The sequence below is a fragment of the Trachypithecus francoisi genome, unplaced genomic scaffold (assembly GCF_009764315.1).
Source record: "Trachypithecus francoisi isolate TF-2019V2 unplaced genomic scaffold, Tfra_2.0 Lachesis_group3, whole genome shotgun sequence".
NCBI lineage: Eukaryota > Metazoa > Chordata > Mammalia > Primates > Cercopithecidae > Trachypithecus > Trachypithecus francoisi.
This window is the reverse complement of record NW_022681468.1, coordinates 68,572,298-68,596,432: the sequence shown is the minus strand read 5'-3', so window position 1 is coordinate 68,596,432 and position 24,135 is coordinate 68,572,298. Positions and strand designations below refer to the sequence as shown.

The 24,135-nt window shown below is 36.7% G+C and overlaps 1 protein-coding gene and 1 long non-coding RNA gene across 2 annotated transcripts in view; both read right to left on the bottom strand.

Moving 5' to 3' along the window:
- SLC25A21 (solute carrier family 25 member 21) overlaps positions 1-24,135 on the bottom strand; it is a 526,576-nt gene that overhangs the window by 351,588 nt on the left and 150,853 nt on the right. The window lies entirely within an intron of this gene.
- On the bottom strand, positions 13,899-14,182 carry LOC117069797. Its single transcript, XR_004431666.1, has 2 exons — positions 14,081-14,182; positions 13,899-13,980 (listed from the first exon to the last, which is right to left on the bottom strand). It is a non-coding gene; the product is annotated as an uncharacterized LOC117069797 (long non-coding RNA).

The following is a 24,135-nucleotide window of genomic DNA, read 5'->3' as shown; positions in this document are numbered from 1 at the left end:
AGAGACACGGAACTTGTTTTAACTGTTCGTATGTCTATGTTGGCTTTACAGATAAAGATCAGCTCAATGGCATTTTAGAAAATTAGTTGTGTCTAATCCCCAGTGTCCTAGTCGACATTTCCTTTATTAATAGAACAGGATACACATGGCTGTGGGTGACCTCTTACTGGGTTTGCTATGACTATTGTAGCAGCGTGCAAAGTACAGCTGCTCTGTGAAGTACACCAGGATGTTCCAAGAGGGAAAATGCTTCATCAGTCTTCTCCTTGGCTTTCTGTATCTCAACCAAAGTTTCTTGAGCATTTGCAGGCTTGTTTTCAAAAATCTCTTAATATATAAGTAATAAAAACAGACAACAAAACACAGATTTCTAAATTGCCCTCCAAAAACTACATCGAATATTTTGTTAATGCACAACTTTCATACAAAAGTATAACTGGTGATTTTTTGTAAAATATTTACCCCTCACCCCACTTACCACTCTGAAATTGTTGTAAGTCATCCAGTAATAAATAGTGAGTAGGCCGGCATTTATTTCCTTATTCTTTCCTACTGCCTTCCTTCCTTCTTTTCTTTACTTTTTGTTTATTTTCTTTTTCTGAAGTACAGGCAAACCTCAGAGGCATTGCAGGTTAGGTTCCAGATCATTGCAATAAAGCAAGTCACACGAATTTTTTGGTTTCCCAGTGCATATAAAAGTTACGTTCACACCATTAAGTCTATTAGTAGTAGGCTATATATTCTAGTAAGTGTGAAATAGCATTATGTCTAAAAATAATGTACAAATCTTAATTTTAAAAATACTTTTTTGCAAAAAAATGCTAACGATCATCTGAGCCTTCAGCGAATTGTAATCGTTTTGCTGGTGGAGGGTCTTGCCTTCACATTGGTGAAGGCAAGGCCCCGACTGATCAGAGATGACCTTGCTGAAGATTGGGGCAGCTGTGGCAGTTTCTTTAAAATAAGACAACAATTACATTTGCCTCATCAATGAACTCTTCCTTTCACAAAAGATTTTTCTATAGATTTTTCTATTTTCTAATGCTGTTTGATACCATTTTCCCCAGAGCAGAACTTCTTTCAAAATTAGAGTCAATCCACTTAAACCCTGCAGCTGCTGTGCCAACTAAGTTTATGAAATGTTCTCAATCCTTTGTTGTCATTTCAACAATGTTCACAGTATCCATCCAGGAGCAGATTCCATCTCAAGAAACAACTTTCTTCGCTCATCCATAAGAAGCAACTTACTATCCATTCAGATTTTATCCTGAGATTGAGGTAATTCACCCTCCACTTCTAATTCTCGCTCTCTTGATATTTCTACTAAATCTGTTCTTGAACCCCTCAAAGTCTCCCATGAGAACTGGAATTAATTTTTCCCAAACTCCTGTCAATGTTGATATTTTGACCTCCTCCCATGAATCACAAATGCTCTTAATGGCATTCAGAATGATAAATTCTTTCTAGGTTTTCAACTTATTTTGCCCAGATCCATCAGAAGAATCACTATCTGTGGGAGGTATAGCCTTACAAAATATAAGTCTTTTATAACAAGACTTGAAAGTTGAAATTACTCCTCAATCCATGGGCTATAGAATGAATGTTGTGTTGGCAGGCATGAAAACAACATGAATCTCTTTATACATCTCCATTAAGGCTCTTGAGTGACCAGGTGCATTGTCAATGAGCAATAATATTTGGAAAGAAATCTGTTTTTCTTGGCAGTAGACCTTCACTGTAGGCTTAAGATATTCAGTAAACCATGCTGTATACAGACATACCGTCATCCAGGCTTTGTTGTTCCATTTATAGGGCACAGCAGATTTGGCATAATTCTTAAGAGCCTTAGGATTTTCAAAATAATCAATGAGCATTGGCCTCAATTCACCAATTGTATTAGCTCCTAAAAAGACAGTCAGCTTGTCCTTTAAGCTTTTAAGCCAGGCCATGACTTATCCTCTCTAGCTATGAAAGTCCCAGATGGCATCTTCTTCCAATAAAAGGCTGTTTCATGTACATTGAAAATCTATTGCTTACTGTAGGCACCTTCCTCAGTGATCTTAATTAGATCTTGTGGATAACTTGCTGCAGCTTCTACATTAGCACTTACTGTTTCACCTTGCACTTTTCTGTTATGAAGACAGATTATTTCCTCAAACCTCATGAACCAATCTCTGCTAGCTTCAAACTTTTCTTCTGCAGCTTCTTCACCTCTCTCAGCCTTCACAGAATTGAAAATAGTTAGGGCCTTGCTCTGGATTAGCTTTTGGCTTCAGGGAAGGTCATGGCTGGTTTGATCTTCCATCCAGACTACTAAAACTTTCTCTGTATCATCAATAAAGTTGTTTCACTTTCTTATCATTTGTGTGGTACTCACTTCAAGAACTTTTCCTTTGCATTCACAACTTGGCTAACTGTTTAATGCAAGAGGCCTAGTTTTTGGCATGGCTTCCTCACTAAGCGTAATCATTTCTGGCTTTTGATTTAAAGTGACAAACCTCTGACTCTTTCTTTCACTCGAACACTTGGATGTCACTGTAGGATTACTAAATGGCCTAATTTTAATATTGTCTTGTCTCATGGAATAGGGAGGTCCAAGGAGAGGTAGACAGAGAAACAGACAGTGGAGCAGTCAGAACACACACAACATTTATCAATTAAGTTCACTGTTTTATATGTACGTGGTTCATGGTGCTCAAAACCAAATACAATAGTAACATCAAAGATTACTGATCACAGATTATCATAACAGATGTAACAATAATGATGAAAACATTTGAAATAGTGTGAGAATTGCCAAAATGTGACACAGAGACCCCAAGTGAGCACATGCTGTTGGGAAAATGGTGCCAATAGACTTGCTGGACACAGGGTTGCCACAATCCTTCATTAGTAAAAAAAAATGCAGTTATCTGCAAAGTGCAATAATAAAATGAAGTATGCCTGTATCTGAATGTTTTTTGCTTCTTCATTTCTAAAATTACTTATTATTATTATTATTTCCACATAATACAAATAAACAAAAAAATCCAAATGACCAATGAACAAATGAAAAGATTTTCAACAACACGCATCAAGGAAAGGGAAGGTAAAATAACACTAAGATAATATTTTCCCCTTTCGGATGGGAAAATATAAAATTGAAGGAATCCAGCATTGGGGTAATTGACACTCTAACACATGGTTAATGGTGCAATCCCTTTTATGCACACAAATTTTCATCCAGCAATTCTACTTTCTGGAATCTGTCTTACAGAAATACTTGTAAAACCATGCAATGACATACATAATAATGACATATATGGAAATTCATTAAATTATGGTAGAGCTATATGATCCCCCAACTTAAAAGAAAAAGTAAATCTATATTACAAATATGAAGGAATCCCCATGGTATTTTTTTTTTTTTTTTTTTTTTTTTTTTTTTGAGGCGGAGTCTCGCTCTGTCTCCCGGACTGGAGTGCAGTGGCCGGATCTCAGCTCACTGCAAGCTCCGCCTCCCGGGTTTACGCCATTCTCCTGCCTCAGCCTCCCGAGTAGCTGGGACTACAGATGCCCGCCACCTCGCCCAGCTAGTTTTTGTATTTTTAGTACAGACGGGGTTTCACCGTGTCAGCCAGGATGGTCTCGATCTCCTGACCTCGTGATCCACCCGTCTCGGCCTCCCAAAGTGCTGGGATTACAGGCTTGAGCCACCGCGCCCGGCCCCCATGGTATTTTTTAATAAAAAAGAACAAATAGTAAAATAATGTTTATGGTATAATCTTTTCTTTACATGTACATATGCATTGTCAAATTAATTTAGCTGCCTACATAAAAATTCCTATTTACAGACAAATGTCTTAAATTTAATACCTCCAAAATTGAACTACTGATCTTTCCCTCAACACTGTTACCTATTTTACAGATTGGCACCTCTCTCCATTCACTAGCTCATTCAATAAACCAGTGACATGAGGTGATAGAACTGTTAATTATCTTGATTATGAGAATCATTTCACAATGGACACATACATCAAAGCACTACATTGTATTCCATAAACACATACAATTTTTATTTGTCAGTTATTCTTCAATAAAGCTAGTGTTGGGGGAAGAAATCAGGAACATCTCCTCTTTCATATTCCCTATCTCCAATCCAATCCTAAACATGTTGCAAATGTGTCTACTCTTCACTATCTCCATTGTCATTACCCTTGTCTAAGTCTCCACCACATTTTACCTATTACAATAATCTCCTATCTGATTTCTTGTCTACTCTTGCAAATTTCTCACCTATTTTCACATCTGTTTTTAAAACACAATTTGGAGCACATCCCTTCATGCACTCTAAGTGTGTGGCTTCCCTTTGCACTTAGAGAAAATCTACACTTCTTGGCTTACACCATCTGCATTATTTCAACACAAATGACTTCTCTGACTAATGACATTATTTTTATAACAGCAATAATAATATTGCCAAATATTATTATTTTCTTGCTTAGGTTTCAAAATATGGTTTAAAAGATAGAACTGTTAGAAAATACTCTGAATATAGCTGTGGGTTTATCCCAGGATCTACAGTTTGAAAGTTATGTCTTGTCCCATTCTCTGGAATAGCATCCTTGTGGTTTCCCTGAGATTCTTGCCCCTCCAATCTATTCTCCAGACAGGATCAACAAAGGTCATCCTACATCAGTAATATATTCATGACATTCCTTTGCTTAAGAGTCTTCAATTGTCAATGCCAGCCTGACCTAGCCCCTGTCCACCAGCTCTCCAACCTCAACTCATGCCATTGGTTCCTTGATTACTATACTTCAGCCATGTGGCCTCTTCTCAGTTGCTCAGACACACCAAGCTCTTATCTTGGAGCTTTGTATGTCCTTCTCTGCTTGAAATATTTGCCCTCTAGGCTTTATACGGCTGGCTTTTTTTATATTTTTGGTCTCATTTTAAAACCACTTTTTCAGAGAGGTCTTCAATGACCAGTTTTTCTCTCTTTGTACCCTACCCATTTCCTTAATATCACTTATCACAAGTGAAATAGTTTACTTGTTTGTCTTCTGTCTTCTCAATATTCTGGAAGTTCTACGCAACACAGCAATAATAAAGGCATTGGTAATGAGAATGCTGAACTCCTCATGCCTGAGGAGTTAGAAAGACATTTTAGAATACAGCATTAGGTCCTGAATTTAAGGAAATGTGTTAGGAGGGGAAATGAGGAAGGTCATTCCAGGTCAAGGAGACAACTGGTAAAGCTGGAAAAAAAAAAAAGTGTGTAAGAGGATGTCAAATTCCAGAAAAATTCAAGAGGTATTTGGGGCCTAAGGAGGGAAGTAAGTAAAGGCCTCCTGAGGCTAGAAAGGGACATTGGGGTTGGAAAGATAGGTAAGACCAGATGGTAAAAGACTAAGGAGGCTTTGATCATCCTTGAACACTGGGGAGCCACAGCAAGTTTAAAAAAAAAAAGAGTGAAATTAAAGAAGTATGATATAGATGGAATAAAAGGAGGAAAGACAGAGATAACATTCTAAAAGACAAATGTATAGTTCCAGCTCTCCTCACTAATAAAATAAATATAGGCAGCCTAAACATGAGAGATAAAATAAGTATAATTTTTATTTAAAGTTGAATATATAAGAAAATAAGACATGTAAACATTTAGTATAAATTCAAATACATTCTAAAGTTAAACTTTTATAAATAATGCAGTTTTGAGAATGCCAGCTAATTTTCCAAAGAAACCAGTGCCAACACTGTGTTAAATAAAACTCAATGTAGTTAATAAGAGTAAGTGCAGAGCTATTTGCCCTAAATAATTTTAAAAAGTTTGAGGATTATAATCCATATATCACTCTGGTAAACTGTACATAGTAAGGTTGCTGGGTTTATAGAAAAACAATAACATTTCAAGATACTAGTACATAAACAAGTCATTAGACTGAGAAACTTAATGACTTGCAAAATACATGAAACTTAGTATTTCCCATTTAGAGATTCACCTAATCATCTAAAAAAAAATCATAGTAAATATGAAAAGGTCACTTTTTTTTTTTCAAATCACAGAGGTTAGATGTGACCTGATTTGACCCCAAATTCCACTGGACATTCTGTTACAAAGTAATCAGAAATACACAATGTACTTGTTCAATTTGTTTGTACTATGTAAAATTGATTTTTTTCTTTAATACTAAAATTTGGTCCATCTGTTGGGAAAACAGAAAATGTTCTAAATATATACAAAGACTGGAAATGCTCCATTCCACTGGCTGTATCCTGTGGTATATGCATTTTCATCAGTATGTTTGTCTTGCAGACAAAATGAATATCAGATGGTGGTTTTGAAAAAGGGCAGACCTAACATGAGGTGATTAGTTTCAAAAACAGATTTTTATTCTTGATAAATTATTACCAAATACAATCATCTGTTGATTGAGGATATAAAACAAATTGGTCATACTACAACCCACAGGTTAAATGAAAAACGGAAATAATAAGTTTATTTAACATGGTCTTGCATTAAGTTCCCAGCAGTGCAAATCTAAGGCAAATAATTAGATTTCCAATTTAAAGGTATACATTTGTTAAGCCAGACGTTTCCTGAGGTCATCTATTTCTCTGTTGGCTAGTTTCACTGCACTGGCAATGTATTTAGGACATTTTCACTTAGAATTCCGTATTCCTACACCTTATATATTACCCTATTCAAAGCCAGTGTTACAGTTTGATTCAGGGAAAATGCATAGTGGGCAAAGGGCTGATTGTGATGACTCCTGGATGCAAATAGGGTTCCACTACATTGTCATATAGATGTAATGACTAATGACTAATGACTAATGACTTTAAAAAAGAAAATCCTAGGGCCGGCAGGAGTGGGGAGTGGGCAGAACTTACCAAGAGACCACTGCCAAACCAAACAAATGACAACCTTTTACACCAAGTAAACAGGACAACAAATAGCATACTTAACTTCTTAAACATCCACTTTTCTTTTTCTCAGGGCAACCTCTTCATTTTATGATGAAAAATAAAAAGTTAAAGGACAATTGCTCTGATCAATAGTATATTCTATTTTTACGAAACATAGACCCCTACTCTCCTCTTCCCCTCTTCTATTTCTTTAGTAATTTACAACTCTGCTATGTAATGTCTCTCCAGGGAGCAAAGAATCCCATTACAGATGATTCCTCTGTGCAGACTTCAGCTCTGTAAATCAACAGGCTGAGCTCTCTAACAGATTTTAAATTCCTACTTGAGTTAGGTTGGTTCAACTTGTAAATTGGTCCGAAAGCTGGGGGCAGGGAAGGAAGGAGAGTTTGGTATCAGAATAAGTTTCAGGAAAAGAGTTTATAACACAATTTGTGTTTTTGTTGTCTTCCCCAGTAACTACTGTGCATTGAGGTAGAACAGGGGAATTCTGGAAATAGCAGGGATTGAAAAAAGTATATACAAAGGAGATTCTCACCATAGGAGAACGTTTGCAGATGATTTTAACAAGCCCAAAAAAGTGTATCAGAAACATAAACTGTACCAATGCCTCCTTGGAGATAAGATATTTAAATGGTCTAGAGTATCTTGAAAAAGTAAACTTGTATAACAAAGGTGTGCAGGGGGCATTATTTATAAAATAAGCCTCTGAGAATTAGTTGCCTCATAGGGATTTATTTTCCTATGAGGATTTATGCCTTTATTACTCAAAAAATGAAAAGTCCTCTAGAAATCCATTGATGACATACATGAAATTTGAGAGACTGCCATTATTTTTTGTATAATACATCTTGTAAAACTAAGATGTAGAGCATAACTAATTATATAAAAAGTTAATTTGTAATAATTTTACACATATTATACTAACACAGACACATTATGAAACAGATTTTCATATTTCCATTATTAAAAATCCAGCATAGTATGGTTTTCAATGTTTCACAATAAAAAAGAAAACACTATGTTCAAGTTGAGCTGTTACTGAAATAGAACAATAGTGAGAATAGGGACAGAGATAGCAACTCTATATCCCCAATCCAATTGTTTCTGAAAGTCAATTCCATATAAAATCCAGTCACTTGGAGTCAACAAACTACTCTTTTATTGTTATTATCAGTGTACGAGATGTCTCTCTCAACAACCTCTTAGCAAAGTTCTTCCCAATCATCATCCTAGTATGAAGTCTCATCAGTTCAATCCTAGATCACCATATTTTATTTTGTCTATGCGTTTTGCTTTGAGTTTTTCCCAGCTCTTTCGGCCTATGTGCAGATTAATCCTCCTAAAATATTACCGTAATCATTAATTAATGAAGTCTAGAATGTAAAATATTTGCATTTACTCTGTTCTGTGGTCTCAGGGAACAACCTTTGACTACGCCCAAATTTTCTGAAAACTAATATTGTTGTTGGTAAAGGAGTGAGAGAATGAACGAAGTAGGACAAATCATTTCTACCACACAATCTACTCCAAGCAAGCACATTGAATTGTGAGACAACATTTCCCTTTTAGTATAAAAACAATAGCGTATAATTATTTAACTGAAGGAGGTTTTAGGAGATAACCTAAGAAAACTCTTAATGCAGACATGACCATCCATTTCAGGTAATTTCCCAAAGGGTCCATTGCCTTCTGCAGGCTGTCAACACAACACAACACTCAAATTTTGCCTCTGATCACTGTGATTACCTTACAGGCTGAACACCTCTAGGGCAGTTTGGCTCCTCTGGTCATAAGCTGAGTGACATTCTATAACCATCTTTGCTGTAACTGGTTTTCTGGAAAGGATCTCGCTGTCAATCATTACTCCAAAAGTGTTCCCAAAGTCAGTCTTTTCCCTAGTATAGATTATTAGGCAGGGACTCCTCTGTGCTGCCAGGAAACTTCAGATTAAACTTTTTAAAATGCAAGAAAAAGCCTTAGGGCACAATTGGGCACCCATTTGCTGCTCTAAGAATGGTGTGTTTGTTTGAAATTGGTGCTCCATTGCTAAAGTTCAAGAGGAACTTAAAAAAAAAAAATCAGTGTTTGAAAGATCCAATTTCCTTGTACTTTTGGTCAAGAGTTCATAGGTACTTCTGTTAGAAAGAGCATTAACTTTCCTTAGCAAAAGCAAAAAAAAAATTTAAGACCAGAAAAGGAATCCATTTCCCCATCTATTGATTTATCAATAACTTTCTTCTAAAACCATCTTTGCCTTTGTATCCAAGAGCCTCATTCCCTACTTATTTGGCATTTACAATCTCAAGTGCAAATAATAAATAATGAACTCCAGAACACCCTTCCAAACATTCTTTGCTCCTACTTAGGCTTACTTCAAATAATACTTCCTTGGCTTCTGATTAACAATTCTCTTATGTGTGCTCTCACAGAACACTGTCTCCCCAGCACCATCTGCCTCTCCCCTGCACCGAGAATGGAGCACTTACCACTTTCTATTACAGTGGTTGCATGAGTTTGTTTCCAGCTTATCCTCTGAGCTCCCAAGAGACAAAGGATCATGTTTTATTCACCTTTGAATTTCAAACTGCAGCATAGTATTTAACATATACTAGGTGTTCCATAAATTGATTTCCTGAATTGAACTGGACTGACAAATTGCAATTCAGGACATGTCAATTACTGGCTAAGACCAGGCCTCCACAGAGGACAGCAGTGAAGTGAAGTAATTATCCAGATCACTGAGGGAAAAAAAATGCTAATTTGGACAAAATGAGTAAGCAAAATTTTGCCTAACTGAACTAATCCATCATTTCATTGCAATGCGTAGCTTTACTAATGGAAATTTGACCTCTGTGGGGCAGTCCTATTCTCTCCTTGCATTGTGTTATAACTGAGGCACCTGTATAATACTGATGCTGAACATATCCTACACCTCTTACACACAGGACAAAAATTGCATCCTAATTCTTGTCAACTGTCTAATGGGAGTGTCACTGATTCCAAGTAGGGTCAACAGAGGGCAGTATGTTGATGGTTCTAGGAAACCCCTGATTGGACCCACATTTTAAAGAGCATACCCCCACTAATAGAGTGAGTCACTGGAATCTTCTTTATATACCAAAGTCAGCAAGTTGCAAAACTAAATTCAATTTTTAGCACATGGTTTCTCCACAGGAAGTCTGCATAGTCCTATACACAAAAAGTAAGGTGGGTCTCTCAATACATTTACCCTTTGGGAGGAAGATAAATCCTTACCGGATTTTAATAATCATTAGAGGAAGAAGATATTATTGCTTTAAAAAAAGAAAAAACAGATCAACAGCTTTATTATTTATAGTGAACATATTTGTTGGCATCTTTCCTTTTCTGGCTCACTTGTACTTGGTCTAAGCAGGAAAAACAAATTACTCAAACAACAAAGCAACAGATTAGAATTTTAAATAATTGGATTTTAATCCTTTGTCACGCTGTGATCCCATAATTAATTTCCTTATTTATACATATCTAGCTTCAGAAATGGAGAAAAAAGGTTTCCATTGTTTCATAACAAAGTGCAATATTTAGAAAATACTTTCCATCTGTTAATTTAAATCTTTCGATTTATAAACAACGATTTAGTTGCAAATAACTAAAAATGATACATGTAATATTCAATATTAACACTGTCTAGAACTTGTTATTCTGTACAGGCTTGAAAGTGGGGGACAAGTGTCTTTTTTAAAAAAATAGTGACAGGCAAGCAAAATATTTAATGACAACTTACAATCAGACAGAGTTAGAGCTACACTACTGTAGCCAGAATAAAGAAGTAGGAAAGAATGCGGAAATTAGAGAAATCTAAGTTTGAGTCTGAGTTTCACCAGTTATGAATTTTGTGACATCGAGCGAGTCACTGAAACGTTCTTAATCTTACTTTGCTCATTTCTAAAATAGAAATAATAGCTCCACCCTTATCTAATCCTGGGATTGTTTTGAGAAGAACATGAGATAACATAAATGAAAGAACTCTGGGAACTATACAGTAATACACAATGCAAAGACATTATTATTGTTATTTTGGCATGTGCCTAGTGATGGTAATGACAGAAGCAAGGGTCTGATGTTTGCCATTAGATGTGTCACTAATGCTCTGCTGTTAATAAATGTAATTATCATAATTACAAATTAATTTGTGTTCAGCTTCAGTTACTTGCAAGGCTGAAATGTTTGTTTTGACACCATGTGAACAACTTATATCAATTTAAATAGAAAATATAAACAAACATATATACTACAAAGCTGTGCCACAAAAAGACTTTAGTGCACATTCCTTCAAAGTAAAAGAGTTCTTTTCTCATCTGACTTCCTACTCATTTGTGTAGGACAAACCTGTTATCAAATGTCAATCATATTTTATTAAATTGACTGTGAAAAGTGTGAACTTCAGAAAAAGATATTTTTCAGCCATGAGATTCCTTGAGTTCCTTGCTGGAGATGCAATTTAGCAACGCCTGTTCAGGAGTTTTTTTTTTTTCTTCTTAAAAGAAAAGAAAAGATAAAGTGATTAGTGCATAAATTCAAATTGGTATAGATAAAACCAGGTGGTAAATTTCAGAACCTATAGCAAAGGGAATAAACCCTAGACCAGGCGTGCACTTATTTATACTTTACGACGGGAGTCAGGAGCTAACCCAGATATAATCCACTATGTTTTATGTAACAGGAAAGCACCCAGAAGATACTAGTCATCTTCCTAAAGACCAGACTTCCTAAATAAGGAAGCAATCTTCAACTAGCTTTCCCTTTTGTGAACTGCTAACATACAGGATGCAGTTTTAGCTTCAAGCCATAGCTCTTTGTAAAGATTCTGTCACACCACCAGAAATAATTTTTTTTTCTACATATCATTAGTTCTCAATTATTTTCAATAAGACTCTTTTCCCACACTATTATAAGTTGGCTAGACAAGGTAGAGACATCACCATAGTTCTCTGGGTTTTCTAAAAATGATTATTCTCCAATAAAGGTATTTATGGAGATTCTTGGCCAAGCTGGTAATTTCCCAAATGTCTTTCTTACTGGCAACAAAACCTCCAAATTAGCTTATTATTAAAAAATAGGTGCCAAAAGGAACTCCTTGTCACCACCAACTGTAAATTGCACATATTTTTGCATCTAAATAAACAATGAGATTAGATCATCTATGTAGCTTATACCCCAACCCCAACCAGCATCCAAAGTAAAACTATTTTGTGAAATATTGTGGTATTATGTGAAGGAAAATAAAGTGTCTCACACTCAAAAACACTTGCGAATTAAATGTGTCTTTTCTGTTGAATTTATCAGAGCTGCAAAATGCTATTATGTATTGTGACCATCTAAAAAAGTATTTACAAAATTTATTTGACCATGAAACTCTTATTCAGGGGACGCTAAAAACCTGGAAGAGATGCAGTTAAGAAGTGCTGGCCTATGATATGGCAAAAACATGTCAAAGAGATTGTTATTTAAATAATAGTTGTCTTGTGTGTGGCTAATTCCACTTATGCCAATCCATGTGGCCACAGAGAACCTACTGTCTTGCCAGGCTCCATTTATTTAAAAACTACATACAGACTGCTTTGAGAGGAGAAAAAACGGTGCTAAAGATTTTTTTTTTCCCAAGTAACAGCAATCTTAGGAAATTGTTTAAGCTACCTTCTCCATGAAGTCACAAGGTCCCAATATTTTCTCACCTTATTTTCATTGACAACGTGTTTATGGAATTACAAGAGCCAGGTTACAAACAACAAAATACTGGTGCAATCTCATTTCTACTAATTCTGGGGGAACTGGATTCACAATTTAAATGAGAATATACTATAGCATGTCAGAGACTTCTAGGCATAATGACCTGAGAGTTAATACATCTGTATTTAGCTACTCCGTAAATCATATTTGAATTCAAATTTCCTATCTGTGTCTCTGATATTCATTTTCCCAGTTTCCAAGATGGTTGAGTGATGATAGAGCTGATGACAACTGTTAGATGACTGTTTCTGCTACTATAGAAACTCAAATCAGGCATTGACCTCAGAAGACTATTCTTATAATCAGAATACTGATGATGAGCTTTGAGGTTTTTGTTTTTGTATTTTTTAAGGGCAGTGGGAAGGACCTAGATTTTATCTCTTTGCGGAAGTTCCTCTTCCCTGAGCTGAAGTGGAGGCCCCCACAGTACTACAGTAGCTCCAGAGTGTGCTCAGCGGCTGTGGCAGCTCAACCATGCAATTTTATAGCAGGCAGCAAACAAGGCAGAGAATTCAGGGTTAAAAACTCAAGTGAAGTTTTGTCTTCTACAGTAATGAAAGCTGACTAAAAGAGTAAATCAAATGGATCTCCTAACAAAATGAAAACAGCTGTTTGGCCTGGCTTGGTCTCTGATTTAGGTTAAGTAATTATTGCTCTAGTGTGGTTCAAGGTTGTTCTGTATTAGTGAAATAAGATATCACATGAAAATCATCCAACTTTTTAATTTACTGTAGCATCAGAAATTCCACTGTATAAAAACTCCAGAAACGTAATCTTCTAAAAACTTTACCTATAAACCTTTTCAAATACCAATTGATCCAATCTTCCAAGACATAATTACATGATACACAATTACATTATAGTAAAAATCTTTAGTATCTAAACTAAGAAAATATTTTAATATTTTAACTTTAAAATGCTAACTTTTTTCAAATTTTACTGAAGTGATATATCTGAATTCTTAAATGACTGTAAATATTTTTTGTAAGGAGACGTGTGTATAAACAGCAAACAATAAAAAGCTACTTTCCAAACCCCCCAAAAAGCCTACATTTATAGTGTAAATCTTTTTTTAAAATTCAACATTGGTATACCAATAGTGGTTGAGAAGAAAAAAAATTATAATGAAAAAGTACAGCAAAGCAATAGTATTAGGGAAGAGGTTTCTGTATTTAACACTAGTCAGTAAAATTATTCATGTCACTTCAAATTCTACTTCTTATTTGCTTTTCATTCTTCTATCACCATCATTAGTGTCACTTCTCTCTTATTTAAGCACTTCATTTCGCTTGAGTTTGCCTATTATAACAAAGGACAAATCAATAGTAGGTTGGTGATAGTATCTTTTTATTGATGTTCCAGTAATTATTTTTAAATAATAAAAATCTAAAAATATTACCTGATGCAAGACACTGAATTCCTGAAGAAAACAAAGACTGAAGGTTTTGGTTGCCTTCTCTGGCTGTTAACCACCATTACATTACTGGATGGATGCTTAAATGTATGAATAAAGAATAACATTAAAGTATTTTCAAACAACAAATATTTAAATTATAGGATAACTTTTCTTCAACAGTGACATCTTTAGAGGATTTTCATGCACTTGGGTACATTCAACTCAGTTCCCATCAAAAGAGAGTGACAGAGAGAGAACATTACATCAGAAAATTAATATTTTGAAGAAAATTACTTAAGTGGTTTAAAGCCCAGGGAAAAGTCTCAGATGTTCTTGTTATAGCTATTATTGTTGGACACAAAACACGACATATTTACCTTTCCAGTGGGATATAGTTTTGTAGGTTTCCTAAGTCTAAATAGCATTTCTCACTAGTCCCTGCCAATTATTCTAACTAGTACTTGCCAGCACATCAGAATAACAGAAACAACAGAGTTAAATGTTTTATTTCTCCAATGTGTTTCCACATTATGATCTTTCTTTGGGGTCAATGTTCCTTAAATAGGTGGCTATATCATATTTGGAGTTTCTATTCAGATATTGTCTTATGGAACTAGATCAACAATGCACAATTTGCCTAAGGATTAGAGAGGAACTCAATGACAAGCAATATTTAAAAGGAAGGTTTAATTTTTTTCCTTTCAGACAGTTAATGTAAATTCTACTGAGATGTTAAAAAATGATAGGGCACATGAAGCCAGTCTACATTCTTAGCCATCTGCAATCCGAGGAGGGTCAAAAAGGAATGGTCCTACCCCCTTGCACAGTCCATTTTTTTTTTTTCCAAGAAATACAAAGTCTGCTGTTGTTACTGCAGAAGTCTTTGTAAATAGGCAAAAGTAATTAACTTAATTTTATAAAGAAAGCTGGGCATACTCTGTGCCACTTAAACAGTGCATCTTTAATTTCTGAGTCAAAATATAAGGTCAAACTCTACTCAGTTTTCAGTAGCCATGTTTCTACTAGTAGTGTTAGCACAGTACTTACAGACAAAATCCCTCTGCTGAAAAGAGGGGATCCCTCCCTGGAAGTCACTTGTCTTACTCTGAAATATAGTTGGCCTTTCAGCAAGATGGGGAGTAGGGGCACCAACAGCCCCACACAGATGAAAACTGGCATATAGCTTTTGACTCCCCCAAAACTTAACTACTAATAGCCTACCTTTTTTTTTTTTTTGAGACAGATCCTCACTCTGTCACCCAGGCTGCAGTGAAATGGCAGGATCTCGGCTCACTGCAACCTCTGCCTTCCAGGTTCCAGTGATTTTCCTGCCTCAGCCTCCCAAGTAGCTGAGATTACAAGCGTGTGCCACCACATCCGCTATTTTTGTTTTTTATTTTTAGTACAGACGAGATTTCACTATGTTGGCCAGGCTGGTCTCAAACTCCTGATCTCAAGCGATCTGCCTGCCTTGGCTTCCCAAAGTGCTGGGATTATAGGCATGAGCCACTGCACCTGGCCTAATAGCCTACTCTTGACTGGAAGCCTTACCAATAACACGAACAGTTGACTAACATATTTTGTATATGTATTATGTAAAGAAAAGAAAATCTTTTTTAGGAAAATCATAAGAAAGAGAAAATATATTTACTGTTCATTAAGTGGAAGTAGATCATCATAAAGGTCTTTATCTTCGTCATCTTTGTGTTGAATAGACTGAGGAGGAAGAGGAAGAGGGGTTGGTCTTGCTGTCTCTGGGGTGGCAGGAGGCAAAAGAAAATCCACACAGAAGTAGACCTGATCAGTTGAAACCCGTGACATTTGAGGGTCAACTGTACTTCTTTTGAGTCCCTGATCTCTCTCTAGCTCTCAGTTACTCATGATATTCCTCCACCTGGGGTATCACCTCTTGAATAATGTTTTAGTTGCCACATCTTCATGAATTCCAGCTTGGGAACAAATGTTTTCTGAATCTACACTGAAAAAGTATTGCACCATGTACATATTTTCCATTTTTTCTAGATTAGCCTCCTAAGATATTATATACCTTATTAATTCCTTCCTTCTGACAGAATTCCTGGGGCAAATCTAGTAGAATCTAAGAAATGAGCATCAGTGATGGATTTTTTGGTTTAAAAGATTATGTTTGTGACCTAGTGTTCAGCTTCAGAAAGAACACACTATAAAAACCGAGGGCCTTATATCATCAGTTTGTATTCATTGGTAAGTGTTCCTAAAATCACAGAAACCCCTAGTTGATCAGGTTGAATAGAGGTTACAGTCCTGGATTTTCTGAGTTTAGTCAAGGGTCTCTAAATTGTAGCAGTCAATTGGCACCAGGTGGCCCAAGGAATCAACCCTTCCAAGGATGCTTTTCTACCTCCTTTGTTTCCTTTAACATTTACTTTTACCCTGAGATTGTGCAGGAAACAGGAATTTCCAAAGATTGGCAATCTTCAAGCCACTCCTTTGCCTTCTACTCAGAACTCTAAAACAGAGCAATTTCCAACAACCTATAGCCTTTCAAGGCAGCAAGCCCTTCTGCACATGCTTACTGAAGAATGGCATGAAACTTTGTACAGAGACAAGATGAGATAACAGGCTATCCTGAGGAATATTTGCACTTAAAAGTTGAACAGTGTTCAACAGTCAGTGTTCAAACAATCACACAGTTTACACCCTTGCAGTCAACCATTTCAAAGCATATGTTCCATTCATTTCTCCTTTTCCTCTTAAATCCTTTCATGAACTTTTTTTTTAAAAAGAATATTTGGCTCAAAGCAACAAAGTAAATCTTCAAGTTATTTTCTTAAATACTATTTTCATGTTAGGTTTTGAAAATTTAGAATATAAAATGTGGCTTATCATACAAACATCTACAATAAAACTTCAGTAGAAGACTTTGCACAGCTCTTTAGGGAACTATTTGTTCCACACTAACTTACAGGTTGCTTTATATCACAGGTATTTCTTTACTTGATGTTGGCAGAGATGTGAGACAATTTCTCAGCTTTCACATCCTATGAATACTGGTAACCATATTGAAAGCTAGGGCCTTCACTAGATTAAGTTCAGCCATAAATTTAATCTATCAGAATCTTTTGTAGTAAAATATTCACTCCTACTTTCAAATTATAGGATTCTTGAACTGGAAAGGACCTTAGAAACTATCATTCCACAGCCATCATTTTACATATGAGGCTATTGAGGCCCTAAAAGATGAAAGGACTCACCCAAGGTCACACAGTTGGGTCATGAGCCCAGACTGGCTCTTTCTTCTTCTTTGGGAAGTAATGGTAAAACAACCACATTTTAAAAGAGATTTAATCTCACACTGTACGTAGAAAAGACAAAAATGGGCTCCTTAATTCCCAGTTCCTAAAATTAAACATTTCAGTCCTCTCCTCTTTAGCACTTTTAAGCAATACCAAACTCAGTCACAGCGTTTGCTCATTCCAAGATTCCTATTTCTTTTATTGTAGGCTTTCCTCATCATTTTTCCCATATAGCTATCTGCATGTTATATTTGAAGAAATTAAAGTACTACAGAAAATATGACATATAAATCACAAGGATTATTTTTATGTGATAAGATATTTAAACAAAGCTTTCTGAGTTCCTAAAATAAGCGCTTAGTCCATAATTAAAAATAAATCCAGGTTGGGCGCACTGGCTCACACCTGTAATTCCAGCACTCTGGGAGGCCGAGGCAGGTGGATCACGAGGTCAGAAGATCAAGACCATCCTGGCTAACACGGTGAAACCCTGTCTCTCCTAAAAAAAAAAAAAAAAAAAAACAAAAAATTAGCCAGGCATGGTGGTGTGTCCCTGTAGTCCCAGCTACTCAGGAGGCTGAGGCAGGAGAATGGTGTGAACCCGGGAGGTGGAGCTTGCAGTGAGCCGAGATCATGCCACTGCACTCCACCCTGTGCTACAGAGCAAGACGCTGTCTCAAAAAAAAAAAAAAAAAAGAATCCACAGGTGGCTGAGGCACAGGAATTGCTTGAACCTAGGAGGCGAAGGTTGCAGTGAGCCAAGATCATGCCTCCAGCCTCCTGCACTCCAGCCTGGGCAACAGAGTAAGACTCTGTCTCAAAAAAAAAAAAAAAAAAAATCCACTCATTGCTTTAAAATATTTCAGAAAGAAAGAAAAAAAAAAGATGGGAGAACAGATGAAACAAGATGGGGAAATTTGTAACTGTCATTATAATTTGATTATAATTGCTCTAAAATTATAACTGCCAATGGATATGTGGAGTTTACTATACTATTCAGGGAAATGTAGCATTTTTCCTAATAAAATGTTTTTTAAATTACCAATCTGCATACTGCCCTTTGGGAGAAAAACAGTCCCTAAGTTTCAGTGTACACAAGCAGACTGTTACAACGAAGAGTAAACAGGTAAAGGAGATTTCAACTAAAGTTTTCCATCTTAAAAAAAAAAAAGTTATTAAAAAAGAACACATCACATGAAATTTAGTAACTTAGCCATTTCTAAGTGTACTGCTCAGTAGTGTTAAGTAGATTCACATTGTTGTGCCATATATCTACAGAACCTTTTCATCTTACAAAACTAACACTCTGTACCCATTAAACAACAGCTCCCCATTTCCTACTCCAGCCCCTGGCAACCACCATTCTACTTTCTTTCTATGAATTTTACTACTTTAGATACCTCATAAAAGTGGAATCACACTGTTTGTCTTTTTGGGACTAGCATATTTCACCTAGCATAATGTCCTCAAGGTTAATCCATGCTGTAGCATGTGACAGGATTTTAATCCTTTTAAAGGCTGAATAACATTCCATCCTATGTATATACCATATTTTTAAAATTTGTTCATTAGTTGATGGACATTTGGGTTACTTTTACCTGAAAATCTTCGTCATAACATAATATTTTTGGAGGAAACTGAAGTATAAGGTGCTGTAAGAAAAATTCAGCTAAGCAGCAATGATAAAGAATGGATATGAAGTAACTGGAACAAAGCCCATCCATCAGCTGTTGTCAGCTTGCTATCTATCACTCCAGGGCCTAGAAGAAACTGAGCACACCTAATGAAAATCAGTCTATGGGTCCATAAGAGACTAAATGTGCTTTTTTATCTACTTTTGTTTTCTAATCCTCCTTTATTTTAGTACTCCTTTTTGATGGAGCTATTCCAAAGGATATTGATGGATATGAATATATTTTTATTCCCTTAGTCTAGGGATATGGTGGCAAGAGATGTAGCTTGACTGGGAAGAAGGTACATCGATGGTTGAGGATTAGGAAAGTGCCAAATTATTCAGATTTTTAAAAGTTTTGATTAACAAAAATAACATTTACATCTCAAATTTGTAAAAGGAACTTGGTGTTACAGGTATTCCATGGTTTATTTTGGTGATGGATTTGATAAACCATTTGATTTCCAAGAAGGTGAACACTCATGTTCCATTTAGCAACTTGGAATAAGGTTCCCAAACGGCACTACGATATTCTGGGATTCTGGGGAGATTACTATTTCCCCCTTCCTTTTTTTTTTTGTTTTTTGTTTTTTGAGATGGAGTCTCACTCTGTCATCCAGGCTGGAGTGCAGTGGCACAATCTCGGCCCACTGCGACCTCTGACTCCCGGGTTCAAGCAATTCTCCTGTCTCAGCTTTCTAAGTAGCTGGGACTACAGGTACCTGCCACCACTCCCAGCTAATTTTTTGTATTTTTAGTAGACACGGGGTTTCACCATGTTGGCCAGGCTGGTCTCGAATTCCTGACCTTCAAGTGATCCACTCGCCTCAGCCTCCCAAAGTGCTGGGATTACAGGCATGAGTCACCACGCTCAGCCTATTTTATAATTTATTAGAGAGAATAAACCCACTATAAAGGATGAAGCTCTTCGGATGATCATTCTCCGTCTGATCCTATGTGAGATAAAGTCCATCCAATATCACTTGGGCACTGAGAAAACTCTGCCATCTTATCTGGATCCACTTTTGTACTTTGTATTTTGCCTCTAGTTCACTTTTTCAGTTCCCACTCCCACTCCAAAGGATCACCAATCCCCTGGGCTCATTAAATTTCTGACTTGAATTATGTGGAGTGATTAATGGCAGTGGGCCTGGTACATGTGGAGGTCAGCGTGCTGAGCATCCTGCATGTCAGCGACAAAGACACCCGCGTGCATCCACCAACTCACTTTTTGCCTCCACAGCCATAATTTATTCATCCCAGAGTACACTCAACCATCTGCTATTTATTTTGTTTTCTTTAAGCATTATTTCCTTCAATTTGCTAAGCCAGGGCACAGGTGAAAAGTGGTAAGAAGCAAAGCGGAGCTGTTGTTGATGGACACAGGAGGGGTGAGTTGAGTTCCCCATGAGGAAGAGCATTCAGCTCCACAGAAAGGGCCTAACTGTATTGTTGAATACTTAAATCCCTGCCTAATAGGAGCATTTGGGCCAGGCCCAATCACAACTAGCTAAGGCTAGACTCCTGGGGTGAGGAGTGTAAAGCTGGGGAATTTTAAGCATCCTTAATAGTAGCCCTGTAATAAACTGATGCTCTGAATCTTTGCTAGAGTCTGCACAAGACTGGGCTATAAATTTTACATTTGGCGAAGTGACTCATAAAGAAACACCCACCTGATTTCAGACATGCATTTTGGCAGTCAGGGCACTTGCTAAATTAGCTATGGTTCTATTTTTAGCTGCTTTCCTTCTCTGCCTAAAATACAATGATTCTATCTGGACAGTACAGTTTTACAACTCCGTCCTCTAGTGCTGCTTAGTAGTCTGTCTTTTGGACTGGGAAACACTGGAGTTTGCTTCCTTTTTAAGTGCCCAAAACATTGGAACACAATTGATTATTATCATTTTTAATCTATAAGGTTCTGGCCCTGTGAGTTGTTTTCTTCACGAGTAGCTATAATAAATGGATTATCAAAATGCATTTGAGCTAACAATCCCTGTTATTACAGAGTGATAAAAATATAAAACCACTTTTTCATCAGGAAGAGTTGAAGTGTCTCTTGTCTGGGGAGGTCCACTGTTGATATGAGGAACTTGGGTCAACCTGGTATTTGACCTTTGGCAGGAGGCTGCCCTGGGTCTTATATTCTCAACAAACTGGGCCCAAGACAATAGCGTGCTTTATAGCCCAGAGCCCAATCACTGTGTTTCTCCAAGGAAGACCTCAAGCTGAAAAGCCAACAAGCCTGACAACCACCGTCAAGGTACCAAGGGCATAAGCACTAGACATTGGAAAACAAATGGAAAAGCACACACAGCTACATCTGGAATCCTAATGGGCCGCCAATGGTTCCCAGCTAAAGGAAGAATTACCCATGTTATTTTATCATCCCTTGCGCTAACTTTGCTGTTTATGTACAGCAATAAATGATTTTTTAAAAACATATTTGGGTCATTATGTCATATACCACCAGCAAGTAAGGTTGTTTTATTGTGCTTGGAGTCAAAATACACTGCTATACCCAGATGTATGGGAAGTATAAAATCTCTTGTCCTTCTGTATTCATTTCTCTTGGACAAATGAGTTAAGTTTTTAAAAGGAAAATTGAGAATTTTTATGGCTTTTACTCCCACCTCGCCAGTAAAATTTGCACCAGTATTTTTTTACCCAGCAAAGGTGCCTGGCCAATGATAACACTAAATACAAATGCAGAAAGCCAAACATCTTCCAACCAACAGGAAATGCCAGAGATTTTTTTTGGGGGGGAACACTTTCAGCAAGTTGGCTTCTTCTGCCAAGGCTGTGCTACAATCAAAAAGTAACTGCAGATCAAGAATATGAAGTGAAACCTGGTGGTTCAAGCCAATTCTTCCTATACAATGATAGGTGAATTTCTATCTTTATTTCTGCTTGCTGCAAGCAGTTTTTAAATTTTACCTGCTCTATTAAGCCTTTTATCACACACACTAAAACTTAGCACAAAATGTTATATTTTCCGAGTTAAAAAAAAATTCCTGGCTGGGTGCGGTGTTTACACCTAAAATCCTAGCACTTTGGGAGGCTGAGACAAGGTAGCTTGAGTCAGGGAGTTTGAGACCAGCCTGGGCAACATAGGGAGGACCTGTCTCTATTAAAATTTACAGATAAATAAATAAAAATTCCAAAACGCCTGACCCTTTATCATAATGTGTCATTTTGCATGTTCTACAATCAATAGATATGGTTTCTTTTTCTACCCATTCCCCACAATTTCCAAAATTTCAAAGTTCAATTCACCCCAATCTGCTAAATCTTCTTCCATTCCGTTATGAATAAGGGGAAGTGGTTTCTCAACATGAACAAAGTGAAGGACTACATACATCAGGGGAGAAGAAAGGCTGAGAAAAGCAGATGTTCAGATGTGGATCATGACCAACCCATCAGTTACCCAGAGAATCAGTCCTTGTGTGAGTGTTTAGTTTCTGAAGCGGAGGATGCTGGCTTTCCTGTTTACTTAGCTAGCCCTGTCACTGGATTACAGGTGGCCTGGAAAGAAGATTTAGGAAATGTTTTCTCTCTTCATAAATGAACATCAAATTATTTTACAATGTGCCCTGGTACATGCATCATGACACGTTGGAGGCCAAACACAATCTCAAATAAAGCAGAGGTTGGGGTGGGTATGGGGGGACCCTGATTGTGAGTCAGGAAGAGAAGGAGCTGTTTCCAAGTTATTGTCAAATTTTCACACAATTTACTAAGAGATGAGTCATTGTACTCAATAACCTGGCACACATTCCACTCCAAATCCCCTTCCTTGGCAGAATTTCTAAAGTTTTGGTTATTCTTGCATTGCAGCTGACTTTCATCTTTTCAGGGGATCTTCTTCAGTATCCACTATTGAGTTTCCTGGAAGCATCACCACGATTCTTACTTTTGTTATTAATGATCAGTCTTTTAAAAAAAGCATCCTTTTGACTTGATTCAGAGTTTCACCCAAATCTTCTACACAAGAAAAGCCAAACATCACCAAGGTTGATTTCGTATGGAAGAAGCCATTACTTGAAATGTATCAGTTGAGTTTAGAATTCCTCCTTTTTTCTCTCTCTCTTTTTCATGCTATTTATAGTCATTGTTTTCTTTTATACTATTTAAAAAATTTTTTCACCAAACTTCTTTGGTGAATTTGGTGATTTCTCCCCTTTTTTCTTGCTTATGTTCTGACCCTGCCCTCCCTGACACATTTCAGCAGTATCTTACTCTCTACATATTTCACATTTGAGGAGCATTTTAGTCTCTTGCTTGTACCTCTACATTCTCCAGCCCAGAAGTCTTCACAGATCATTGATGTCAAATCATGTCCTTCCTTCTTCAGAATGCTGCCAAGAATCATCTCCCAAACTAAACCCATATGGCTCTACTCAACCAGAATCATTTCAACAATCCTGTTTGCACATTGACAGGAGAAATCGCTTGGGAAAATGGTTCTGTATTCTGCAGATGTTTATATTTTTCTGAAGATTCCCCTGCTTCTGTTCTTTTGTTCTTTCCTTTGCATTTTGCCCTTATTTAAACTTAAAGCTCCCTGTGGGTATGGAATAATTTTATACCCAAATACTTTTTGTGTGTTTCTAAAGTTCTCAGTTCAGCGCTTATTGTGCTACATGGAGAAGGATCAAGAAAAATGACCACCTTACTAAACTGAAGTCTGAAATTGCTTTTCTGGCTGCCATGCCCTTTGATGTAGGGTGGCTAAATATATCTTAAATGACACTCATTGTCCTTTGTTCTTATCTACGCATACTGGTTACCTCCATAGGGCTCATAGTTTCTGAGGTGACGTAAAGTATACCTACCTTACATTTGTTGGTAGAAAAATGAAGAATAATAGGGTTGGCAAAATTATAACATTTGAAAAATTTGTTTTTCTGCCTCTAGCCTCTCCTTTAGCATTTCTGAGAGTCCTCTCCCCTTTCCCAAACTCAGGCTATTACGTGCCTTCTAAATTTCTAACTCCTCCAAATAAAAACAGCAAAATGTGATACATTATTTCTACTTCAAAATTAATTTTCATGAATACATTCAGTCTTTTAAGAGTTTTCTGTTTTAACTCTTAAATTCCTATTTAAGGA